The sequence below is a fragment of the Apium graveolens genome, chromosome 1, assembly GCF_009905375.1.
Source record: "Apium graveolens cultivar Ventura chromosome 1, ASM990537v1, whole genome shotgun sequence".
Taxonomy (NCBI): Eukaryota; Viridiplantae; Streptophyta; class Magnoliopsida; order Apiales; family Apiaceae; genus Apium; species Apium graveolens.
The window spans coordinates 25,874,612-25,893,169 of NC_133647.1; the positions used below are offsets into that span (position 1 = coordinate 25,874,612).

Genomic DNA, 18,558 nt, shown 5'->3' on the forward strand with positions numbered 1-18,558 from the left:
TTTAGCAAGTGTTTATGCAAACTCGTTCTCGTGCTCGCAAGAGGACCTTAGATACAGCTGAGGAGAAAGACGAAGTTCTTGATACTCCGGAGAAGTTAGATTTTGAGGATTCGGATTCAGGAACTGAGCAGAAAGAACCAGTAAACATGGGAGATCGTATTGTTCAAGCTGATCCAGCTTTTATGGATTTTTCTCGGCCTAAAATTGATGACATTCAGTCAAGCATCCTTCATCCGGCTATTCAAGCTAACACCTTTGAAATCAAGCCGGGCACTATTCAGATGGTGCAGAATTCTGTTTCTTTTGGAGGAGCGGCAACTGAAGACCCCAACATGCACATAAGGAATTTTGTCGAGATCTGCAGCACTTTTAAGTATAATGGTGTGACTGATGAGGCTATCAAGTTGAGGCTTTTCCCATTCTCACTGAGGGATAAGGCTAAAGACTGGTTACATTCTGAACCAGCTGGGTCCATCACTACGTGGCAAGATATTGCGCAAAAGTTTCTGGTGAAGTTTTATCCAATGGCAAAGACTGCTGCTATGAGGAGTGCTCTTACTCAGTTTGCGCAGCAACCTAAAGAATCTATGTGCGAGGCTTGGGAACGCTACAAGGAAATGTTGGAAAAATGTCCACATCATGGAATGCCGGATTGGATGGTAATCACTGGTTTTTATAATGGTTTGGGGGCCCAATCTCGGCCCATGCTCGATGCAGCAGCTGGAGGCGCCTTATGGGCTAAAAGCTATACTGAGGCGTATAATCTTATCGAGACGATGGCTGCAAATGAGCATCAAAACCCAACTCAGAGGATGACATCAGGCAAGGTAGCAGGTATTCTGGAAGTTGATACAGCTACCGCTATTGCAGCCCAGCTCCAAGCGCTATCAATGAAGGTTGATTCTTTGGCTACGTATGGAGTTAATCAAATAGCTATGGTTTGTGAGCTTTGTGCAGGTTTTCATGCTACGGATCAGTGTTCTCTTGTCAACGAATCTGTTCAGTATGTGAATAATTATCAGCGACAACAGCAGCCTGTGCCAGCAACCTATCATCCTAACAACAGAAATCATCCAAATTTCAGCTGGGGGAATAATCAGAATGCTATTCAGCCACCATATCAGCAAGGAGTGAGTAAACAGTTTAACCCACCTGGATTCCAGCAACCACAGCAGTATGCTACAAGGCAATCATATCCTCAACAGGGAAGTGCAGCTGCACCTACTAGTGCTGATTTTGAGGAACTTAAGCTGTTGTGCAAGAGTCAGGCGGTTTCTATCAAGACCTTAGAAAATCAAATCGGTCAATTAGCCAATACAGTGCTCAATCGTCAACCTGGCACTCTTCCCAGTGACACGGAAGTACCAGGCAGGAAGGAAGCTAAAGAGCAAGTCAAGGCTATTACCTTAAGGTCTGGAAAAGTAGCTGATGCTGAAAAGACAAATGAAGTCGAAGCTGAAGTTAGAGATGAAAAATCTAAGCAAAAGGAGAAAGTGGCGGAACCAAGGAAGACTACTGTTGAACACACTCTGCCTGAGGCTAATACAGGGGAGAAACAGCTCTATCCTCCACCACCTTTTCCTAAGAGAGTGCAGCAACAAAAGCTGGATAGACAGTTCGGGAAGTTTCTGGAGGTGTTCAAGAAACTTCACATCAATATACCTTTCGTTGAGGCTCTGGAACAAATGCCTAGTTATGCGAAGTTTATGAAGACTATTCTTTCAAGGAAGGTGAAACTGGATGACCTTGAAACCGTTGCTCTCACGGAAGAATGCAGCGCTGTTCTGCAGCAAAAGTTACCACCAAAACTGAAAGATCCAGGAAGCTTCACCATTCCTTGCACCATTGGCAATCTAACTTTTGATAAGTGCCTTTGTGATTTGGGAGCAAGCATTAATCTGATGCCCTTGTCGATCTTTAAAAAGCTGGATCTGCCTGATCCAAAACCCACATACATGTCACTATAATTGGCGGACCGTTCCATTACTTACCCAAGGGGCATAGTTGAGGATGTGCTCATCAAGGTGGATAAGCTCTTCTTTCCTGCAGATTTTGTTATTCTGGATTTTGAGGAAGATAAGAAGATTCCCATAATCTTGGGGAGGCCTTTCTTGGCTACTGGCCGTACCTTGATAGATGTGCAAAAAGGGGAACTTACTATGCGGGTCCAAGATCAGGATGTGACCTTCAACGTATTCAAGGCGATGAAATTCCCTACAGAAGATGAGGAGTGTTTAAAAGTGGATGTGATTGATTCCACAGTTACTTCGGAACTCGATCACATGCTAATGTCTGATGCATTGGAAAAGGCCTTAGTGGGGGATTTTGACAGCGATGATGAAGATAGCAACGAGCAATTACAATATCTGAACGCTTCTCCATGGAAGCGAAAGCTCGACATACCATTTGAATCTCTTGGTACTTCTGACCTTAAGAATGCTGAAGGGAAGCTCAAACCATCAATAGAGGAAGCACCTACCTTGGAGCTCAAATGATTACCTGAACACTTGAGGTATGCTTTTTTAGGTGATTCATCTACGTTACCTGTTATTATTTCGGTTGACCTTTCAGGTAGTGAGGAAGACAAGCTCTTAAGGATTTTAAGAGAATTCAAATCGGCTATAGGATGGACCATAGCAGACATCAAGGGGATAAGTCCTTCATATTGTATGCATAAAATTCTGTTAGAGGAAGGTAGTAAGCCAACTGTGGAACAGCAGCGAAGACTGAACCCGATCATGAAGGAGGTGGTGAAGAAAGAAATTCTGAAATGGCTAGATGCAGGCATCATTTATCCTATTTCTGACAGCTCGTGGGTGAGCCCCGTGCAATGTGTACCTAAGAAAGGAGGTATCACTGTGGTCGCAAATGAAAAGAATGAGCTCATCCCTACTCGAACAGTTACAGGATGGAGAGTATGCATGGATTATTGAAAATTGAACAAAGCCACAAGGAAGGATCACTTCCCTCTCCCATTCATTGATCAAATGCTTAACAGATTGGCGGGACATGAGTATTTTTGTCTTCTGGATGGTTATTCCGGGTATAATCAGATTTGTATTGCACCAGAGGATCAGGAAAAGACTACCTTCACTTGTCCATTTGGCACATTTGCTTTTCGTAGAGTTTCGTTTGGGTTATGTGGTGCCCCGGCCACCTTTCAGAGATGTATGATGGCTATATTCTCTGACATGATTGGAAATAACGTCGAAGTGTTCATGGATGAATTCTCCGTCTTTGGACACTCCTATGATGAATGTTTGAATAATCTGCGCGCCGTACTCAAAGGATGCGTGGAAACTAATTTGGTGCTTAATTGGGAGAAATGTCATTTTATGGTGCGTGAAGGCATTATCCTTGGGCATAAGGTCTCTAGCAAAGGTCTGGAGGTGGACAAGGCCAAGGTGGGAGTCATTGAAAATCTTCCCCCACCTAATTCGGTGAAAGGAATCTGTAGTTTTCTCGGTCATGCGGGTTTTTATCGGCGATTCATCAAGGACTTTTCAAAGATATCTAAGCCATTGTGCAATTTACTTGAGAAAGATGTGCCTTTCAAATTTGATGATGAATGTTTGGCAGCATTCGAGACTCTCAAGGAGAGTTTGATCACGGCACCAGTTATTACAGCACCAGATTGGACAGAACCGTTTGAGATGATGTGTGATGCGAGTGACTATGCGGTAGGTGCAGTTCTGGGACAGCGCAAGAAAAATCTCTTCCATGTGGTCTACTATGCGAGTAAGACTTTAAATGGGGCCCAATTGAACTACACCACTACTGAGAAGGAGCTTTTGGCTATAGTCTTTGGCTTTGAGAAATTTCGATCTTATCTGCTTGGTACGAAAGTAACAGTATTCACTGATCATGCAGCTATTCGCTATCTGGTTTCTAAGAAGGATTCGAAGCCGAGACTCATTCGTTGGGTGCTTTTACTTCAGGAATTTGAGTTAGAGATCAAAGATAGAAAAGGTACCGAGAATCAAGTAGCTGACCATCTCTCTAGGTTGGAGAATCCCGATTCTACTTCACAAGATAGGACGTTAATCAATGAATCTTTTCCGGATGAGCAGTTGTTTGCAATTCAGGAGGAAGAACCATGGTTTGCAGATATTGTAAACTATCTTGTCAGCAATATAATGCCGCTTAATTTGACATCCGCTCAAAAGAAGAAGTTTCTGCATGAGGTGAAGTGGTATATGTGGGATGAACCATATTTGTTTAGATAGGGAGCTGATCAGATCATCAGGAGATGTATCCCGTTCTGTGAGACGGAGGGGATATTACGAGACTGCCATTCCACGGTTTATGGTGGACACTATGGAGGTGAGAAGACGGCAGCTCGTATTCTGCAAGCAGGTTTTTTCTGGCCTACTTTGTTCAAGGATGCTCATCAGTTTGTTTTAAGGTGTGATCGTTGCCAAAGAGTGGGAAATTTGTCAAGGAAGGATGATATGCCATTAAATGTGATGCTTGAAGTCGAGGTCTTTGATGTATGGGGAATAGATTTCATGGGGCCTTTTATCTCATCTTGCAATAATCAGTACATCTTGCTGGCAGTCGATTATGTCTCAAAATGGGTCGAAGTTAAAGCTTTACCGACAAATGATGCAAAGGTAGTACTAAATTTTCTTCATAAGCAAATTTTCACAAGGTTTGGAACGCCTCGGGTAATCATAAGTGATGAAGGATCGCATTTTTGCAACCGTAAGTTCACTTCTATGATGCAGCGTTATAATGTGAATCATCGAGTAGCTACTGCCTATCATCCGCAAACAAATGGTCAAGCGGAAGTGTCTAACAGAGAGATAAAGCGCATTCTAGAGAAGGTTGTTTGTCCATCAAGGAAGGATTGGTCTTTAAAGCTCGATGAAGCTGTTTGGGCTTACAGAACAGCATACAAAACTCCACTTGGGATGTCACCGTTTCAGTTGGTGTACGGTAAGGGATGTCATCTACCGGCGGAGCTTGAGCATAAGGCCTACTGGGCATTGAAGAAATTGAACCTGGATTTAGATGCAGCTGGTAAGAAAAGAATGCTTCAGCTTAATGAACTTGATGAATTTCGACTTCAAGCGTACGAGAATAACAAAATGTATAAGGAAAAGGTGAAGAGGTGGCACGATAGGAAGCTACATCCTAAGTTATTTGTGCCAGGGCAACAAGTTCTGTTATTCAACTCTCGGCTCCGACTTTTTCCTGGAAAGTTGAAATCAAGGTGGTCTGGACCTTTTATTGTCAAAACTGTGTTTCTACATGGAGCGGTGGAAATTTTTGAGAATGATTCGGACCAAGCATTCAAGGTTAACGGTCAGCGGTTGAAGCACTACTATGGGGACATGGCAAACCGAGAGGTGGTTAGTGCCATTTTGTTGACTACTTGAGAAAGGTACGGAACGTCAAGCTAATGACGAAAAAGAAAGCGCTGCGTGGGAGGCAACCCATGAATTGTTGTTACAGGATCCCTTAGAAGTTAATAACCTATCCAAAAACACAAAAAAATCAGAAAAAGGGGCTGAAATTTTTTTTTCCAGAGACCCTCTGCGCGCCCGCGCAGCTATGCTGAGCGGCCGCGCAGCTTGCTGCGCGCCCGCGCAGAAATGCTGAGCGGCCGCGCAGGGGTCGAGTTCCAGAAAATTTTTTACAGTTCAGAAAAAAAAAAAAAACACAAAAACCCATCACAGCCCATAAACCCACGAATTCTTTTCCCATTACCCCATGATTTTATCCCTCAACCTCACTCCTAATCTAATTTAACCTACTCCACACACTATATATACATACACATATCCTACATATCTCCCACAAACTTCCTACACTTAAACCCTCTCATAAACATCAAAAATCAGTTCTTACACACTTTTATTCACAAATCAATGGCACCCAAGAGAGCACGCACTATTGACAGCAGCAACACAGTTCCTACTGCTGATTCATCAAGGGGTACTGCTGCAAGGCCTCGGTTAACTGACAGAGCTGCGGAGGAGGAGTACACTAGGCTGTTGGGGAAGCCGATTCTGAAGGAGAGGGGGTTTTTACCATCAGGGAGGGATGGTGAGTTGTTGCCCATGATTGCAGAGAAGGGGTGGATAGCTTTTTATGAGTCACCCGAAGCAGTACCGATGAGTGTTGTTCGCGAGTTCTACGCGAACGCGAAGGCTGAAAAGAATGGGTTTTCTGTAGTTCGTGGGCTGACGGTTGATTATCATCCTGCGGCGATTCGCCGTGTGATTGGACAGCGAGAGAGGAAGCCCGAGGATTTTGACTTGGATTTGATTTGTGCGACTCTCTGTCGACCGGGCACAGTTTGGAACCGCAGTCCAGCCAATAATGAGTATCGTCACTTTCCGGCGATCGCCATGAACAGGTATGCCCGTGCATGGAATGCATTTATATGTGCTAATATTTTGCCTTCTTCACATGCACACGAGGTCACAGTTGAGAGAACACAGTTGTTGTGGGGAATTCTGAATGAGGAATACTATGAGGACCTTGGTGAGTTTATCTACCAAGGAATTCTGAAGTTTTTGAGGGGAGCAAAGCATATGAACATCCCTTATGCATCCACGGTTACGAAGCTATGCCGAGCAGTAGGAGTGAACTGGCCGGCTCATGAGCAGTTACAGTTGCCAGCAGCTCCGATAGATTCTGGCACTCTGAATGGGATGCAGGAGTGGACCGGTGGTGATTCTGAGGAGCATGGGTTGGGTTATCGTCTTCCAGGAGGGCGTCCAGCATGAGGTGCTACTATGGCTAGGCCAGGGCGTGGTGAGGCTGGTTCTTCGAGAGCTCAGGAGGGTGCTGGGATGGGTGATGCCCAGTATAGGAGGCTTTCACGGTGGATGGATGCCATGTATGAGACGCAGAGCAGGTTTGCTCAGGAGCTCACCCTTGCGTTAGGGACTGCTTTTCGAGGCCTTGGAGCTGATATCCAGTGGCCAGTTTTTGGTGAGGACTCTGCATACCCGCCGCCTGATACTCCACCCACTGAGGGTGATGATGATGATGACTGCGAGTAGGTATACCCTGTGTTCCTTTCTACTACCTTCACTGGGGACAGTGAAGATTTTAAGTTTGGGGGTGGTAGTTAAGGAATATTTTGTGTGTGTCATATAGCTGCATAATCATGATAGTTAGTTCATATAGTTGCATAATTTTTGCCATATAGTTTTTTTTATATAGCTTTATTTGTTTGTCATATCATATAGCTCATGCATATACCATGATCCCTTTTGCAATGATTTATCGACTGAATTGTGATATTGATGCGAGTGTAGTGATAGCATTAAAGTGTTATTAAGTTGTGTAGGTTGATATGCATGCTAGAAGCACTTGTATTTTCACTAAGTCTTAGAGAATGCTTAAGGGCTAGATTGTTGTTATGATCTGATTATTTTTGAGGATAATCTATTTATTATGCTTAGAATTTGATAATAGGTTCTTAGTGGTAAAGGCATGAAAAAGAAAAAAAAATGGAGTAAAAATGGAATTTGTTGCTAGTTGTGGCTAGGCCTCAAATGGCTAGTAGCCGGCTCGCATGTTATGCGAGTAGTCTAGGGTTGAGCAAGATGGAGCGAAACGCACTTGCTCAGAAAAGAAAAAAAAAATTGCATAATTGATCAAGAGTGGGTTCTTTGGTATTCGAGTTATTAAGTTCTTAGGGGACTTTGTGCCTAGTGACCTAAGGCTTTTAGAGTCTGGGATCCGCTAACCTAACGCTCGTTACATGGATACCATTGTATAAGTCTTTTGTGGACCTCACTCATTGCACGGTCAAATAAGCATTTGAGTTGTAAATAAAAAGCACGATTCCGTAGTAAGCTCCAAAGTTCTTGTAGTGTTGTATATCACTTTGTGCCTAGAATTTTTATTCTTTGTATAATCGTAGGATTGCCTTGAGGATAGTCTAGTCATAGTAATTGGTCTAGTTCCGAAGCATATCTGTTAAGCATTTGCACACACCACGTTTCTGGCTGTATATCCGTTTGCATGAGTTTATTGATATTTAGTGTCTAACTGCATTCGTTGAGACGTGACAATTTGGTTGGTTAATTGTAGTAAGGGGGATCGTTGCATTTTCATATAGATTGCATTCATGCATATTTTTAGTTGTTTTGAGTCTGTGACGCTTGAGGAAAAGCATCGATTTAAGTTTGGGGGTGTGATAAGTGGCATTTAATACCACTTAGAACGTCTTAAAATGGCTTAAATTGGTGTCTTGAAATCAAGTATTTTGTGTATTTGATGCGTTTTTCTAGTGTTTATGCATTTCAGGGTATTAGTTGCATTTCGGAGGAGGAATCATCAAGAATAAGCCTTGGCATGTGTTCACCATTGCGAGAGGAAAAGAACGGGCAGATTACGGCGAAGAAACGGAGCAAACCTGGAATTTTTCCAGTAGGGTCCTGCGCGCCCGCGCAGCAATGCTGAGCGGCCGCGCAGCAGCCTTGCGCGCCCGCGCAGAAATGCTGAGCGGTCGCGCAGGGTCGGGGAAAAAGCTGAATTATTTTAGACTTCTACTTCTGTTTGGCTTCCAACTTCTATGTAATCTGAGTTTTATGGGACTATTATATAAGTAGATTTGAGACGTTTTCATAGAGAATATGAAAGAGATTATGTTTTAGATTGTGTTTTGCGCAAGAAGCGAAGGAGATAAGGAAGAAGACCGATTTAGCACACCGCAACGAAGAGGAAGCATATATTCTTGTGATTCTTGTTTCGTTGTAACGTTGGATGCTAGTTTTCTTGCTTTGACTTATTTACTCTTGTGACGTACTCTGTTTTAATGTAATTAGTTTAGTTATTATTTTCTTGTGTCGTTTATCATGATTTCATATGAACCCATGATGTCGATAAGTTCTATTATGGGCTAATCGTGATCATGGGGTTGCAACGGATTTATTATGAAATTCTTTAGTTAATTGTTTAATACTTTAGTGTGTGATGATTGCATGATATCTAGTATTGGTTGTGCGTATTCGTCTTATGTGCGTCGCGAACATATAAGATAGGGTGTTAATCTCTTGTGAAGCGACGGTGGATCTTGAGATTTAGAACTTGCCATGCTAGCATAGGTTCATGTACGTTGTGCATGATTAGTGGGTAACTCTAACAGTTTTATTTGCCTTATGTAATCAAAAGGAATAACTTGTGCTTAAATCGTTGTGTTGTCAATTTCTGTAGACATATAGGAACTCAACATAATTGATGACTATTCAACTTCTATCTTAATTGTGGATGCTTGGTAGAATGGTATTAGTACAATGAAAGTTGGGTTTTATCAGTTTCGTGTTATTCGATTAATATCATCACTGTCACATGCTAAAGGTAATAACAATGGCTATAGAAGGAAGTAATAATGAAGTTGTGATCTCATGAGTGTTTTATTATTGATAAATTGAAGTGTTAGTTAAGTGGTTAAGTAAGTAGTTAATTATAGTTAATATTTAATCAACAATTTTAAGTGTTATCTTAACATTGAGAAGTAATCATACATTGGTGAGTGAGTTTAATTAGACAATAACTTAGTCTGAGTCTCTGAGGGAACGAACTAGAAAGTATTCTATATTACTTGCGAACGCGTATACTTGCGTGAATATTAGTGCGTGATTTCGCCCTAACAAAGGCACATCGAGTTAGGAAGCCAAAATTAGAAGACTTTGTCTAGTTTAGCGACCAAGTGACTTAAGTTGTGAGTCGAGATCATCCAAGCCTAGTGTTGCATTATGGTATATATGGTGTTATTAATATATGATATGTGATTATGTGGCTATGTGTGAACATTTGCAATTTAAAAGTGAATATAAAATTAAGTGCATATAGGCCTAAGTGCCATCCGTGTTAAATTTTGGGTTGTAAATATGTTAAGATGGTAAGAATATATTATAATGAGGATTATTATTATTTATGTAGGATCTCGAGACGAGGGAAAACTTTCCATAAAGGTCGAGTGAAGCTCCAGTTGTTGCTCCTACCAGTCAGACCAGACCAGCCTTTCTCAAGGCAAGTGATTCAACTTGACCTTCGTATTTACTGCTAATAGTTCATACATTGCTACAACTATCATGTGTCATTTTATGTATTAAATCAAGCGTATCTTATGTTATCTTTGAATTATATAAAGATGTCATGAACCCTCGAGTACGTATTGCAAGTAGTTCAAAAGTCTTTTCATGATAGTTGAATGCCATGATAAAATAAAGAGTTGTTATAATACTGGATTGATCCTCTTGATTAACATGCGGATGATTCCTAAGTATTGATATCTCATCCTGATACTTGAATCCCTATAGAAACTTACCTTGAATCCTGAAAGCCAGATATTTATCAAAGTGATTCCTCATTGATTGATACCCCTCTTTCTTATCCTAAAGCTTGACAATTCTGATATATCCTGAACTAAAAGATCATTTCTTCATAACTTAACACCCTTAGTATTCATGAACCTTATCTTCTTGATGATCCAACACCTGTACCTTGACGAGAAACCATTGCTTTAAGCCCAGTTTGGCATTACCCCTTCATATTATCCATTAGCCTCACTAAATTTTCTTGCCCAAGTTTTGACATATGAAAACCTTTTAGTTACCCTAATAGAGTAAAGTTTTGTGAATCATGGCCCTGAGATTTAGTACCATATTTCCCGTGTTTCGAGTTGATCTATAATCCCTTGATAAAAATGTTTAATGTTAAAAGAGATTTTGTTATAATTCGGCATCAGTTTTTGAAATAAATAAAATATGGGTTTTCAGTCCCAAAGGGGGATAAATGTTTTCTTTGAATAGTGGATCTGGACTGAGACGCGAGTCCTTTCCACACTTATATTAGGCTTAAAAGTTGCCTAGGGATTCCCATTAATGTTTTAGAACCCAGCGAGGTTCGGGATTACTTCGCGGCTGATCACCGGCTGTAATCCGTAGCGTCATAAAATGATTTTGATTAAGATATGATTTTAAAATTATTTTGATACAAGCGAAATGATGCCATCGCGCATAGTTTTATCTCTCGTTATCATTGGTTATGTCTTTCCATTGTCATTCTTTAATGTATATCTCGATTTATGTTTTGTATCGTACTGTTAGCACTTGTTGAGCATTTGGCTCACTCCTTGCTTTACCCTGATATTACAGCTAGCAGCTATGGTTAGATTCAAGCAGACTGCCCGTAAGACCTGTGATGCTGATGCTTATGTTCGAGCTCAGGTAGAATAAGTGATAGTAGTTTGTGTGAGGACTCGTTTTTTTTTAAAATCAGATGTAATAGTTGGTAGTGTTGGGCTGTTCCAAACCCTAAACTGTAAGATCTTGGATTTGGTTGTATTATTTCTTTTAAAATTTTGTAATAGCTATATTTATTTTGCTGTTCAAGTTGGGGGCGTGACACTTTTGTAGACAATGGATATCCCACAAAGATTCCTTCATAAGCTTTTAAGTCAAACTTGGTAAGCTGCTCCAGATGAGTTTTGAGAACAAAACACTTACATCCAAATATATGAAAGTATTTCAAATTTGGCTTCTTTCCTTTTACCATCTCAAATGGTGTTTTTCCATGCTTGTTAATCAATGTTGCATTTTGTGTAAAGCAAGCAGTTTGCACAGCCTCAGCCCCGAAGTAGGTAGGCAATCTTGCTTCTTCTAGCATGGTTCTTGCAGCTTCTATTAGAGTTCTATTCTTTCTTTCAACAACTCCATTTTGTTGTGGAGTTCCAGGAGCAGAAAATTCTTGTTTTATCCCCTTGAGTTTACAGAACTCTTCCATAGAGCTATTCTTGAATTCAGTTCCATTATCACTTCTGATGATCTTCACTTTGTCTGTTGATCCTTTTTCCAGCTTCCTCACATGATCAAGAAGAATGGATGGAGATTCATCCTTGGTGTGCAGAAAATACACCCATGTGTATCTTAAAAGATCAACATGAAGTAGATGATATGGTTCAAGAATGGAGGATTCAGTTTTACTCTTGAAAGACATCTTCCTTCGTTTAGATTTCTGGCATGAATCACATAAGCCATCAGGAGTAAACACTGCATTGGGCAATCCTCTTATAAGATCTTTCCTCACAAGTTCATTGATATTGTTGAAATTGAGGTGACAAAGTCTTTTATGCCAGTTCCAGCTGTCTTCCACAAATGCTCTACTCAGTAGACAAACTTCTGAATTATCAATTCTTGTGGAGACCCTGGCTTCATATAAACCACCATGTCTCACACCAGTCAATGTGATCTTGCCATCATACTTACTGACAATTTCACAATCCTCCTTATAAAAGTTGACATGGTAACCTCTGTCACAGATTTGACTCACACTAATCAGATTATGCTTGAGTCATGCAACCAGAGCTACATTTTCAATGATGATATTTCCAATTTTGATTTTTCCATATTCCAAGATTTTTTCTAAGTTGATATCTCCATAAGAAATGCTTGGGCCAGCCTTCTCCTCAAATTCTGATAGCAGGGATTTATAGCCAGTCATATGTCCTGAGCATCCACTGTCCAAGACTGGCGCATTCTTCCTGTCACCCTGCAATCAGTAATTTGAATCAGTTAGTGTTTTAAAGACCCAGACTTTCTTGGATCCTTTGGCCTCTTTAAGTTTGTTAACATATGCAGCATATGACTTCATATCAGAATTTATGTTAACATTCTTACTATCAGTATTTATACATGTAGAAACAGATTTTTCTTTAACTAAACAGGGTTTCAGTTTATAAAAATCACAATACAAACTGTGATACTCTTTATATGTATAAATAGAGTATCAAACACTGCCACAATGAAAACAAGTATTTTGTGGTTTATATCTAGTTGTTCTATTCCTAACTCCAATTTAGAAGGAACAACTTTTATCTCTTTATTCTTTTTGCAAGAATTAGCAAGATGATTAGTGCTACCACAGTTTGAACAGGTCTTTTTAGTGCATTAGGAGGAGTCACATAATTTCCATTCTTATTAACACCTACCTTGCCATTTCTATGTTTCCTAGACCTTTTCCTCTTGTCTTTCATGTGTAAGGCCTTCAGCTTTTGCTTAAACTGTTTTTGAGTCATTGAACGAATATTTACTGAATTTGTGTGAACTTGTTCACTCTTTTCAGTAGTTAAGTTTGATCTAGGTGTTGAGGTAGTACCTTCCTCATGGATTGATTTAACATTATTAGCACTTGGATTAAACTTAATGGTCTTTATTAGAACCTTGTTCAATTTGACTTGACTATCATTTTTTATTGGTTCTGTTTTCTCAGTTTCTTCTCCACTTTTCTTATCAGAATTAGATCTAGCTGAATATCATAATCCTGATCCCCAACAGCCATTTTTGAAGATTTCCTCAGTTTTATTTCCTGAGTTAGTCCAAAGTTTAATGACTTCTCTTTCTTTAGCTAGCTCCTTTTCTAGATAATTATGTTTTTCTAACAATTTTTCTTTAACATAAACAACATTATCTCTTTCTTTTTGAATTTCTAGCATGGAAAACAACTCAGTTTCTAGGTAATCATTCCTTTTCTTTAGCACGGAGTTTTCACTCTTGTAATTATTGTTCTCAAAGGTTTGATCCCTAGAACTAACATGCAGAGACTTAAGAAATAATCTTAATTCATAGATATCATCAGTATCAAATGCAAGAGTAGACTGAGGTACCTTTAATTCAGCATTGTTGGCCTCAGCATTAGCATTTTCCATGAGAGCATAATTGATCCCATCATCTAAGTCTGATGAATCATCCCAGTTTCTCTTCTTTGAGATCAAAACTTGTTTTTTCTCAGCTCTGGGTTTTCTGCAGTCAACTGCAAAGTGTCCAAGTCCATCACAGTTGTAATATTTCTCTTTTGACTTGTCAGGTTTTCCAGATCTAGCTTCCTTCCAATTAGTATCTCTTATGTTGTTCCTCTTATCAGAGTTTGAGGAACTGGAACCTTTTCCAGGAAAATCTTATCCCTTTCTTGAAGTTTCTGTAGACTATCTTCTTGAAGCGTTTAACCAGTAGGGCAGCCATTTGATCCATATCTTCATTGTTGTTGTGATCACTATCAGTATCTGATTCAGTATTAGGATTTAAGTCAGCATCAGAATTTGATGATTCAGTATCTGACTTGGAAATCATAACTTTCCCTTTGGAGTAGCTTTCTCATTTGGCTTCTCTTCAACATTGAGTGCAACTGATCTAGCTTTTAATCTTTTCCTCTTTCTTCTTTACTCCATCTCTTGTTCATCAGTTTTCAGAACTCCATAGATCTCATCTAGAGGTTTGATGTCAAGTGGATAGTTATCCCTGATTGATGTGACTTTAAAGTCCCACTTTTCAGGGAGAGCAGGTAGGAACTTCAAGTTTGAGTCCTCCAAATCATATTCTTTGTTGACAAGAGATAGTCATTCAGCAACTTTTGAAATCTGTCATAGATCTCAGTTAGGGACTCATTGTCCCTTGAGTCAAAGTGCTCATATTCTAGAGTAAGTACTGTCCTCCTGTTCTTCTTGATAACAGTTGTACCTTGACACTTTACTTCTAAAGCATCCCATATCTCTTTTGTTGTTTTACATCCAATGACTCTATTGGACATAACACTATCAAGACTGTTTTGCATGATATGTTTAACCTTAGCATCCTTCATGATAGACGAGATATCTTCAGAGGTATACTCCTTCCTTTATTTGTCTATCATCTTCTCTGGTTCTCCTGCAAGCGAAACAACCACCTTCATTGGTTTATGAGGACCATCATAGATCATGCTTAGGTATTCAGGATCCGTGGCTTCCAAACACATGGCCATCCTGACTTTCCAGATTGGATATTCAAAGATACAGGATAGGCACCTTGATTGCTTCATGCCTACTCATGTTGCTGCTTATCTGTGATGCGGCTGGGGGTTCTGGCTTCAGATTCTGTGTCTCTTCTTCTTTGTCTGCCATTGTAGATTGATCTTCAGATCTTAAACTATTTGTACATTAACAGCAAGCTCTGATACCAATTGTTAGGCCCTTAATCAATTGTAGGGGGGTGAATACATTTAATACAATTTAATCGACAAAGATTCAATAGAATCAATAGTTTTTATATTAACTGATAAAAACTTGTTAGACATGTAATCTCTCAAAAGGATGAACAAATATCCTTGAGAGCTGCTAGGTTATGCGAAAGATATAACAATGTCACAATGCATATAGCATGAACCTAATATGTGCTTTATATAGAGCACATCTACCAATCTATAAGGAATCATATTCTATTAATAACAAGGAAACCTATACTATTGCTTCTGAGATAAAGTCCTTCAACGCCTTGAAATTCTTATTTCCTTTTCCTCCTCGAAGATCAACTGATGTGACAAATACTAATTTTATTATCCGTTGATATCATCATCCGTTGAAATCATCCATTGATATTTCATCATTCATTGATATCATCAGCATCCGTTGATATATAAGTTCTGATGTGAACTTCTGATAGTTTCTGTTTGATGTCATCAATTGCTCCTAACAGAGTGTGCATCAAATGCAAGGAAAATTCTTATTAATTTAAGTCTTGCAAGTAGAGAAAAAGTTTCATCATAGTCAATTATTTCCTCTTGTAAGTAGCCTTTGGCAACCAGCCTTGCCTTGTTTTTGGTAACAATATCATTTTCAGCCATCTTATTCCTGTACACCCACTTTATTCCAATAACACTTCTATTTCTTGGTGTAGGAACCAGCTTCCATACTTTGTTTTTCTCAAACTGATCCAATTCTTCTTGCATAATAGTTATCCAAATAGGATCAAGAAAGGCTTCCTCAGTTTGCTTAGGCTCATTTTGAGATAGAAAATAGTTATATAGACATTAATTTGCAGTGGCACTTCTAGTTCTCACATCGGCCTTGGGATCATCAAAAATAGTGTCTCTAGTATGAATTCTATCCCATTTCCTAGTGTGTTGATTTTGATGACTAGTAGTGTTTTATTTTTTTCATCCATGACATGACTTGCAGAACTATCACTTTTTTCTCCCCCTGAGTTTGTGCTATCAAATTTAGGTGAGTTTATGATTTAATATGGATCTTTATTTGTAGAATTTATTGGCTCACTAGTTTCTTCTTCTTCATTTTTTGCATTCTTTTCATCATTACCTTCAGAATCACTGTCAAGGTTGAGATTTTCAAATTTCAAAGTTTCAATTTCACTTTCATCATGCAGTCCAATCCAGGGTACTTGTCATCATCAAAAGTTACATATGTACTCTCCATAATCTTTCTTTTCTGTAGCACATAGAACCTATATGTAGTCCTTTCCAAAGAGTAACCAAGAAAGATAACTTTAAATACTTTAGAGTCAAATTTACCAAAATATTCTGAGTTGTCCTTAAAACAAAGCAATTGCTTCCAAACACATGAAGATGTTTAACTATAGTCTTATTTTCTGACATGATTGAGTAGAGTGACTTTCCAATGCTTTTCTTTACCAAATATATATTATAAAGATAGCATGTTGTGTTCACAGTCTTCCCAAAAGCTTGTTGGAAACTTGGCATCCTAAAATATTGTCTTTGCAGCTTCAACTAGAGTTATATTTTTCTTCCAACCACACCATTTTGTTGAGGTGTTCTTGGAGATGAGAAATCTTGAGTGATGCCCTTGTCTTTACAGAAATCATTCAGTATGACATTTCTAAATTCAGTTTCATTGTCACTTCTCAATTTATTCACAAATTTGTTATCTTCAGCTTGATTCTCAATCTTCTTTATGTGTTCATAATAATGTATGGAATCGCATCTTTGGAATGTATAAATTTCACCCATGTGTATCTTGAGTAGTCATCCACCATTACTAATGCAGGTAATTTCTTGGCAATGGACATGGCATTTACGAGACCAAACAAATCCATGTGGATAAGTTGTAAAGGAGCATTGAGAGAGTTTACAGTTCTACTTTTGTAACTTGATCTTTTTATCTTTTTTATCTGACAAGCATCATGAATCCCACCTTGAACAAAATTGTAACACCGTAGTCCCACATCGGGGAGATTGGGGACTTCTGTTTAGTTTATAAGACAAAGTACTACTACTACTTGCACCAACAAATCATGATCTTTTAGGGGCATATGGTGGGCTAGTCATTACCCAAGTTGGTTGTATTTGGGACATTTGGCTTCAGCTTATTTCAGACTCAGAATCGGGACTTGACCCGGTTTTCAAAAAAGACTCGGGATTTGACCCGGGTTGTCACATATGGTAGCAGAGCTGACTCTCAAAAGCTTGATTAGTCAAGTTGCCAGAGGTGGGGACATGAAGGCTAATGGTATTATCCTGCAATGGACAGAGATTTGGAGGCAGGGACAGGAAGCCAGCTGGTATTATTCCATAATGGCTAGAGAGGCAAAGATCTGGACCTATGGGCTGTCTGTTCTAGCCTGACGGGGATGTGAGAAGTTTAAGTGGGGGAGTTTGTAACACCCCAGTCCCACATCGAGGAAATTTGGGACTTCTGTTTAGTTTATAAGACAAAGTACTGTTGAGTGGCATTTATTACACTTTATTACGTTCTGTAAAGCTTTGAATTGGTGCATTTTTACTCAAGTTGTTGGTGTTTTAATGTGTTTTCTAGTGTTTTTGCATTTTCAGGCATTATCCAGGTAATCAGGTGAATTAGCGTTATTTTAGTGTTAATTTGGTGTTAGGGAGGTGTTGGAATAAAAGCTCTTGGAAAACCCGCTCGAATCAGCAAGGAAAAATGAAAAAGTCAGAATTTTCATCAAGAGGTCAGCGCGCCCGCGCCGTGATAGCGTGCGGCCGCGCCCAAAGTCCAGAAGTTCAGAGCGCCCGCGCTGGTCAAGCGCGCGATCGCGCCAGGTCGAGAAAAGAAATCCTGATTCTATTGGGCTTTTGATCTAGAAGACTTCTACTCTGCATGAGGATACTATATATACATAAATAAGCTCATTTTTTTATATAGAGACATACGGGAGCACAAGAAGAAGGCATAAAAAGACGGTTTTAGCACAATTCAACAAAGGCGAAGAAGATCTAGTTTAACTTCTGATTCTTTATTTAAGTTGTAACATTGGATGCGAGTTTTCTTATTCTTGAACCTATACTCTTGTTTTGCACTTTGTTTATTATTATTTTATAAAGACTACGTTTATTATACCATGCTTTCATCGGAACCCACGTTGATGATGAGTCCGATTATGGGCTAATCATTATCATGGGGTTCTAACGGATTTATTTATGGATTTCTTTAGTGGAATTATTTTGATGCCTTAGTGTGTGGTGATTGTATGATAACCTAGTAGTGGTTGTGCTTATTCGTCTTATAAGCATCGCGAACTTATAAGATAGTGTATTAATTCTTAATGAAGCGAAAGTGAATTTAAGGATTTAGAACTTGTCATACTAGCATAGGTTCATGTGTTATTGTTATGCATGATTCGTAGGTAATTTTAACCATCTTACTTGCCCTATGTAATCACGATAGATAACTTGTGCGTTAAACTGTTATGTTGTCAAATTCTATAGACATATAGGGTCTCAAGATAATTGGTGTCTATTCAGCTTCTATCTCTTTTGTGGATGTATGGTTGTATGGTATTCATGCAA

At 39.3% G+C, this 18,558-nt stretch overlaps 1 non-coding gene across 1 annotated transcript; it reads right to left on the reverse strand.

The window, feature by feature from the left end:
• Window positions 1–539: 539 nt before the first annotated feature.
• On the reverse strand, window positions 540–646 carry LOC141683687 (small nucleolar RNA R71). Its single transcript, XR_012560405.1, has one exon. It is a non-coding gene; the product is annotated as a small nucleolar RNA R71 (small nucleolar RNA).
• Between the last annotated feature and the right edge of the window lie 17,912 nt (window positions 647–18,558).